General features: G+C 34.7%; 1 long non-coding RNA gene across 1 annotated transcript; it reads right to left on the bottom strand.

Annotated features, from left to right (window-relative positions):
* Nucleotides 1-252: 252 nt before the first annotated feature.
* LOC122725099 lies at nucleotides 253-5347 on the bottom strand. The gene is made up of 3 exons (XR_006352519.1): nucleotides 4782-5347; nucleotides 848-927; nucleotides 253-430 (listed from the first exon to the last, which is right to left on the bottom strand). It is a non-coding gene; the product is annotated as an uncharacterized LOC122725099 (long non-coding RNA).
* Between the last annotated feature and the right edge of the window lie 2710 nt (nucleotides 5348-8057).

An 8057-nucleotide genomic window follows, 5' to 3' on the forward strand; every position in this document is an offset into this window, starting at 1 on the left:
TCATCCACTCAGAGTCTAGAGGAGGTCGGACCAATCCTAAGCCTGTTGTCATTTCTTTTTGTAATTTTGATAGATCATGTATAGATTGTACATTCCAGTGAAAAATGTTTTCGTTTATTGTAAATATTTTATCTATTGACAGGTCCAACTAGCAGGTTACATGTTTTTATATATATAAATATCAGGGGAAGTTCTGTCAGTTTTCTTGGTCATATCCATCTCTATAGTTTTGGGTTGGGTGTGACAACTTGAATGGCAATGGTGGCATCTGCTTCATTACATCAGGCATGTCATTCAACCTGCAAATATAAACGAGACAGACGAATTCTATTTGGGAAGAAATAGGACCAAGCTTGACAGCAACTCAGTCAGATCATCAAAGGCACAAGTTCCAACATACTCGGCAGAGGAGACTGATGTTCTTCTGTAGCTGAAAAAGAAAAATATAAGAAAAATGCCTTCAGTTTCACAGCTACAACTGCAAGACATGCATGAAGCAGGATGAAAAACAAAAACACTAGCAAACGCTTTTCACAGAAATTACGGGTCAAGAAGCACCACCAGAAACATCATTAAAGAAAAAACTTCAAGGGCATAGGCTACTTAATGCATATAGATATTTTGTACAGAAAGACCAGCTGCATCTATGATTTCTCGACTCGGTCAACCAAGTAATCACATCCCGAGGATGCGGTAAGGGTTCTCTTCAGAAAAAGGAAACAAGTACACGTGCACACATAAGAGAGAGAGAGAGAGAGAGAGAGCAATGCATTAAGATCATTTGAGATTATACCGAACTCGTGCATATTTTAAGTGAAAATGCTGAGATCATGACATAGGTATTCACCTGCATTGTAGAAAGATTAGCAGATATTTGATAGAAGGCCTCGGCATTTTGCTCGAGAAGCTTCCCTGTAACACCACCAACTGCAAGCAGCATGATGCGGCTTATCAATAAACCGGGAGATATAGTAATATCATATAAGAAATAATGAGATTTATAGAACTAGGGAGGGAAAGGGGCCAAAAAATAAAGGTTTCATGCACTGCAAATGCTATAACTTCTATGCCAAAAAAAAAAAAAACAAAAGCATTACCCCATTTGAGAATTCTAAATTGGGACCTGATCAGATCCAATCTTACTAAAAAGACAAATATCCAACAAATTTCTGACCTCCCTCCAAATACTAGCCAAGAAAAAGGTGTTTTTCGTATTATGAATTGCCACAATGACCCATCATAAATTCTTCCTCCTTATCTTGAACCTCATTAACGACATCACATTCATCCATTGAATGATTACAAGTATAACTTTAGTTTCTTGACATGATGTGCACTTGAGGCTGAATCATCTCCCTCCATCAACTCATTTACAATCACACACAAACTGTTTCAGGTGACAAGCAGAAAATGGTAAACTCCAATTAATTTATCTCAAGCTTTTACTAGACTACTTCATCTCAAGACATCTATGGTGTTTTCATTATATAACATTTAACACAAACTGCTAATATGAGTACATGAGATGTCCAATCACTAACCCAATTGAAATCTACATCCATTATCAATTCAACAGTATTTAAGGTTTTTATGAACCACAATGACTTAATTCTGTATGCTTGGAGGGAGAGGTTGAAATCAACCCATAAAGAAACTCTTCATAGAAGATTCTTTTAATATAACACTATTAATCCAGAAAGCCTCTCAAGTGTCTTTATAATATGCATCCAGAAAGGCTGTACATTGAAAACTTCTGACTCTGCTTAAGATAAAAAGGGTTTCATCATTAATGATGCTCGAATATGAAGATGCTGTAATCAATTAACTACATGTTCTATACAGAACTAACATTGTATCAATTATCAGAGACGAACATTTGCTCTAAGCGGAGAATAAATTCTCAAAGTGGCTATATAGCCGACCATAACTGGTTTTAAAATTGAGATTTAGTTAAGTGATGCCCTAAATAGGGAAGTAGAAAACTCCTGAAGAGCAAAAGTTCAGATCTTGGCCATGAAATAATAATTGGTAACTTCCTATGTATAATGAATCAAGAATTACAAGTGTCTGCACGTGAACACATACAGAGAAATACAGGGAAAAGGAAGCAAATCTACAGTACCAACACCCAACATGACAATGCACATCATAAAATGCTTCCAATTCTTCCAATCACCCAATTATTACATTCACATTGTTGAGTTGTTACTTTTTAGTTCACAATTACTGGTAGGAAAACAACAGCGAATCTATTAACAAAAAATATCATGACAATTAGGATGCCATTGATCACAAAAGGACTTTGACGGGGTTCAATAGCTCGACAAAAACAATAGCAGCTAAGCCTTATTCCCAAATTAGTTGGAGTCAATTGTATGGATATATTTTTGCTGTTCAGCTTTACTTGATAATTCTTTTATATCACTTTCCTCCACATCATTTTAGGTCTCTCTCTTTCCCTTCTCGTTTCTTTTACCACTAGCTTATCATACATCCATGCTACGACATTCTATTCTATGTTGGATATAAGCAAACTACCATGATAGATTGTCTCCTTTGTTATTAAAAAGAGGAACCAGAGTGCTTTTTGTCCAGTCATTTGGCATCTTTCCATATTTTAGTATGTAAATAGTTCCATTAGCCAAGTGTTGTGAAGAGCTTGATTCTGCTGGTTAGTTAGCTAATACGTCTGTTAGGCTAAGTTATGTCCTCTCTCTCTATTTCTCACCTTCCTTCCTTCTTCTTCTCTTTCTTCTCCCCTTTCTTCTGTATTTTCCTCTCTCCGTTCCTCTCTTTTTCTATTGAGTTGTGGCCCTGCCACAACATTTGGTATCAGAACAGTTCAATCCGGCAGATCTAAAACCAGCACAACTTAAATTGGCAAGGAAGAACAAGCAAGGTATTTGCTGAGAACCTTAGGTCGCAGAATCTGATGGAGCAAATGCAGTTGCAGAATCATAAAATCCAAGATTTGAGTTCAGAATTACATAAAATTGAAGAAATGATGGAAATGATGAGAGCCTCACGATGAAAAGGGAACGAAACCATAATTCCTGAAACTCTGGCCAGGCCAGCGGAAAAGAAACAAGCGATGCAGAATTCCACAATTGGAAAAAACCAGGCTTCAAATTCTTGAGGAACACATGTTGAAGTTGATTAAAGCTTCACAACTGAAAGTCCACAGGCCTGAGGCATCTTGGAGCGAGGACCATGAATTGAGATTAAAGTCTTTAATAAGGAAGGTACATCTCTTGCTGCTAGACTTGATATAACTTTTTGAAGACAAAAAGTGCATTTTCGTTGAGAAGGTTTCAATTAAAGAAGAGGATGTGAAAGTTTAACTGTTTGTGAAAATGATAAAGTGAATTGCAGAGGTCTTACAAGCCTTGATAAGAAGTATCCTAAGATGAGTATCTTTTCTATTTGTGAAATATGAATAAATTTGGGAATGACATTTCTTGATAAGAAGTATCCTAAGATGGGTATCCTTACATGTATGGCTAGAAATCAATAATCAATTAACAGTTCATTTCTTGAAGGTGTTCATGTCATGCACAAGGCATCTTCAACAAGTTATTTGGCAGCTGCTCTATTAACAGCCAATTTCAGCATGTAAGACGTTACTTGTGCGTGTTAATCTTCATTCAACTCATCCTTGAGTACAAGAATGCTTTCACAAGGGAGGGTAATGTTGTGACAGCGAGCTAAGATAAGAAGAGGAGTCCGCTGGTTAGTTAGCTAACTGTCTGTTGGCTGAGTTGGCAGATTAGTTAGCTGGTTAGTTGTGAATCAGTTAGTTAGATGAGAAAATAACGGTAACAATGATTGGCCAGATGATGATCCAAACTCCCAACTACCATCAACGCGGCCCAATCTTCATTTTGATGCTAATAGAGATTATGATAGAATAATTGAAGGTTCAGTCAGAAAAGTACAGATAGAATTGGAAATAAATTTGGCAATTGAGATAAAATTATCATATTTAATAGTAGTGCATAAAAACCATGAAAGTGTCCTTAAGCCACATAGAGAATAGAGCCAAAGTTTTTTTTTTTTTTTTTTACTAAGCTTTCCTGAAATCAGTATTAAGAAAAACAGTTATACTGGGTTAGTTAAGACCAAAAAAAGGAAGATGTGTAAAATTTAATAAATGTAGCTAAAGTAATATTCTTTCAGCTTGACAATCAGTTCTAAATAATCCTTCATCCCAAGATATTGAAAATACAAAAGAATCACATATTAACATCTAGATAAACAAGGGAAATATACATGAGAAATGTCATCACTCTTCATTCCATTGGTGGAAAAGTATGACCAGTATAATAATTAATAATTAATTAAGGAGAGAAAAAATATAAAATATTTTGCAACCAATTGAGTGGAGAGCGTTGGACAATAATATTGAAAAAGTGACTGTTCTTGGCATTTCTCAATGTACATTAACATTTTGAGGAACTTGGTTAGTAACAATCTGCATTTATGGAGTATTTAGTTCATAAAAGTTGAGTGGGATCCTTTTTTTTTTTTTTTTTTGTATAAAAGAAACATGCAAAAATGATAAATGTTGACAGAATTTATATGCGTCTAATCAAGACCTCAGCTAACAGAATTATCAAGAACTCAGCAAAAAATGAAATTCAGGCGAAGATTCACAAAACGTGAAATAATCAACACAAGCCCCAACAAAAATTCACAAATAAACAGAATCAAGAAAGATTGGAATAACCCAATTTAAGAAAAGCAGCAAGAAACTAAGTAAACTAGAAATGAAAATGACTAACTTGACTAAACCATCTTCAAGACTTGTTTGCTCTTCCTTGCTCCATTCAGTGGAGATACCAGGGTCATGTCTCAAACCTGGAATAGGACTTGTTGTTTTAGTGGGGTTTGCTCCAGTGAAGAAGAGGGCGCACGATTGGCATCTTGATGATGGGTATCAGATGGGTTCGCCATAAAAGAAAGAAAACAATCAAAAGAAGAGATTCTGTATTCTTATATTTACAGATACACAAATCCCAAATGCAAAAAACAAGAACAAGAATCACAGAATCTCAAAGCTTTGAAAACTTTCTCACCAGCAATGGAGTTCCCGCCATAAAAGCAAAGATTGAGAAGATGGTTTTTAAGGATTTTAGAGAAATATCAGGAGATGGGTTTTGAATTTTGAGATGAATGAAATGATTTTATATCCTTTTCTTCTATAGAACTATATGAAGAAACGGATTCAGAGACATGCAGCGTATGAGACTGAAGGGAGCTCTCGCCATTTACAACGGAATTAGAGAGTGGGACGCGTACAGAATCTATATGAAAGGTTCTTCAAGTTTGGATGTGAAAGCAAATTTTTATTTTTATTTTTATTTATATTTTTTTTACAATTTTGCGGGGTTTTCTTTATATATATATATATATATATATATAATGTATGATGAAAAGCTGTTAACAAATTAAATTATAGAATGAAAATAATTGAATCTTACCTCTGATTTTTTTATTTATTTTTTGAATTGTATAATTATTTAATTTTTAATATATATATAAATAATTTTTAAATATTTATTTAATTCATATCATTTCAACCGTTTAAAAAAATAAATGATTTAAAGGTGTAATTTTAATTCATAATTCTTATTTGAGTTTAGATTAAAATATATATACAAATCCATTTAATTAATTAAATTTAAATAGAAATAGAAATCGAATCTCTCCCATCAAAGTAAAATTTTTTAAATTCTAAATTAAAATTTTCTAACAAGGATCGAGTATTAAAGCATCCACTAGGTATTGTTATCTGAAATCCTTTCTAGTTCTTTGTTCAAGATTCTTGTTTCTCTACAAGGATCAATAATCAGTATTTATGGTGGAACGAGAGGAAGTCCTGATTGACAAAACCGATAATGGCAACTGACGCTAAATTGAGATACAACCAGAAATTGAGTTAAATCCGCTAAGCCTACACAGTTCTAATATAGTTAATTTTTGGATTTTAAACTCCATTTCAAAAGACATGTTAGAGCCTTTTATATACGCAAGTAATGTAAGAATATTGTGGGGAGAAATAAGAAAGCATTTCGGTGAAAGTAATGGCATTTTGATTTTTTAAATTAGACAGAGAGATAAGCACTATTAGTCTGGGAGTTATGTCAACAATATATTTTACGAAACTTAAGATGTTGTGGGATGAGTTGAGTATTTTGAAACATTTACCAACATGTGAATGTGAAGCCTCTAGAACTTTCATTGAAAGAGAGAATAAAAAAAAAAGATAATGCAATTTCTTATGGGACTAAATTATTCATATGATCATGTTAAAAATTGAATCTTAATCATGGATTCTCTACCAACTGTAAACAAAGCATATTCTATGGTTTTGTGAGTTCAAAAACAGAGACAAGTCAATGTAATTGCTAATGATTTAGATGAGAAAGTCTCTACTTTGTTGGTTAAAGGACAATATAACAGTGTAAGTGGTAAAAGCTTTAAGAAAAAGGACTTCAGTAAAAAGGAAGATAGACACTGTGATTTCTGCAAGAACTCAAGTCATCTTAGAGACACTTGCTTCAAGCTGCATGGCTACCCAGACTAGTTTAAGGAATTAAAGTAGAAAAGATCTAAATCTAGATATAAGCATCAAGCTTTCACAGCAGAATCATCAAATGAGGCAGAATCCTCGAGTTCAAATAATTCAACTAGTTTGCCACAAGAATGGAGTGCAAGTCTGGCAAATGTTCTTCAACAAGAATTTTCCAGGCTTCTAAAGGGAAAAGGAGTTAAATCTCCTGGATCAGACTTCTCAGGATTTGCAGGTACCTCCACTACTGTTCTCTCTCTAAATCACATCGTTCAATGGATAATTGACTCTAGAAACATAAGCCACATGTGCCATGACAATAAGTTGTTCTATGAGAAAGAAGCAGTTAAGAAGCAAAGTCCAGTATTGTTACTTGATGGATCTCACCAATAGATATTGCACATAGGAACTGTGATGTTATCCTCTGATCTGATTATCAACAATGTTCTGCATATTCCCACCTTTAAATACAATTTGTTATCTGTAAGCAAGCTGGCACAAGAATCAAATGTGATTGTTTCTGTTGAATCCCACGTCGGTTGTGGAAGGGGTAATGTGTCCCTTATATGGGCCATAGGCAATCCTCTTCCTTGAGCTAGCTTTTGGGGTGAGTTAGGCCTGACCCAAATTTAACAATTTCTTTTGATAGCAATATATGTATTCTGCAGGACCAATAAACTAAAAGAATAATGGCAACAAGTAAGCTTGTCAACGGCTTATACATGCTAGACAAGACATCTTTTGCAACACAGAACCTAAACAATAAGGACCTCAAGCCCATCTATCAGTAAACAACGTCTCAGCTGAGGTTTGGCACAGGAGACTTGGTCATGTGTCCTCAACCAAACTCTCTCACATTCATAACATTATAAATAAAGAATTCCATACCAGTCATTGTGATGTATGTTCTTATGCAAAACAGCAAGATTGCATTTAATAAAAGTGGTATTTCTTCTTCAAGAATATTAGAGTTGCTGCATATAGATCTTTGGGGCCCTTATAGTGAGATCTCTCTTACTGGTGCACGTTTTCTTCTCACCATTGTGGATGACTTTAGTAGGTGTACTTGGACATACATGTTAGCTAACAAAGTTGATGTATCCATTGCTCTAAGGACCTTTTATAACATAGTTGTGAATCAATTTCAGCTCAAAATAATGAAGGTGAGGTCAGACAATGGAATTGAGTTCATAAACTCAGTTTTCAAGAGTTATTTTGCAGATAAGGGCATCATATATTAGAAGACATGCATCTATACCCCCACAAAAAAATAGGATAGTGGAGAGGAAGCATAAACATCTCCTGGAAATAGCAAGAGCTCTAATGTTTCAGGCCAGTCTTCCAAAGCTTTTCTGGAGTGAATGTGTGCTATCAGCCACACATCTCATCAACAAACTACCTACTCCTGTCCTTAACTAGAGAACACCTTTTGAAATATTGCATGGGAAGCCCTCAGAGTACAGTAATCTTAGAACAGTAGGCTGCC

Source organism: Manihot esculenta, chromosome 11, assembly GCF_001659605.2.
Source record: "Manihot esculenta cultivar AM560-2 chromosome 11, M.esculenta_v8, whole genome shotgun sequence".
In the NCBI taxonomy this organism is placed as follows: domain Eukaryota; kingdom Viridiplantae; phylum Streptophyta; class Magnoliopsida; order Malpighiales; family Euphorbiaceae; genus Manihot; species Manihot esculenta.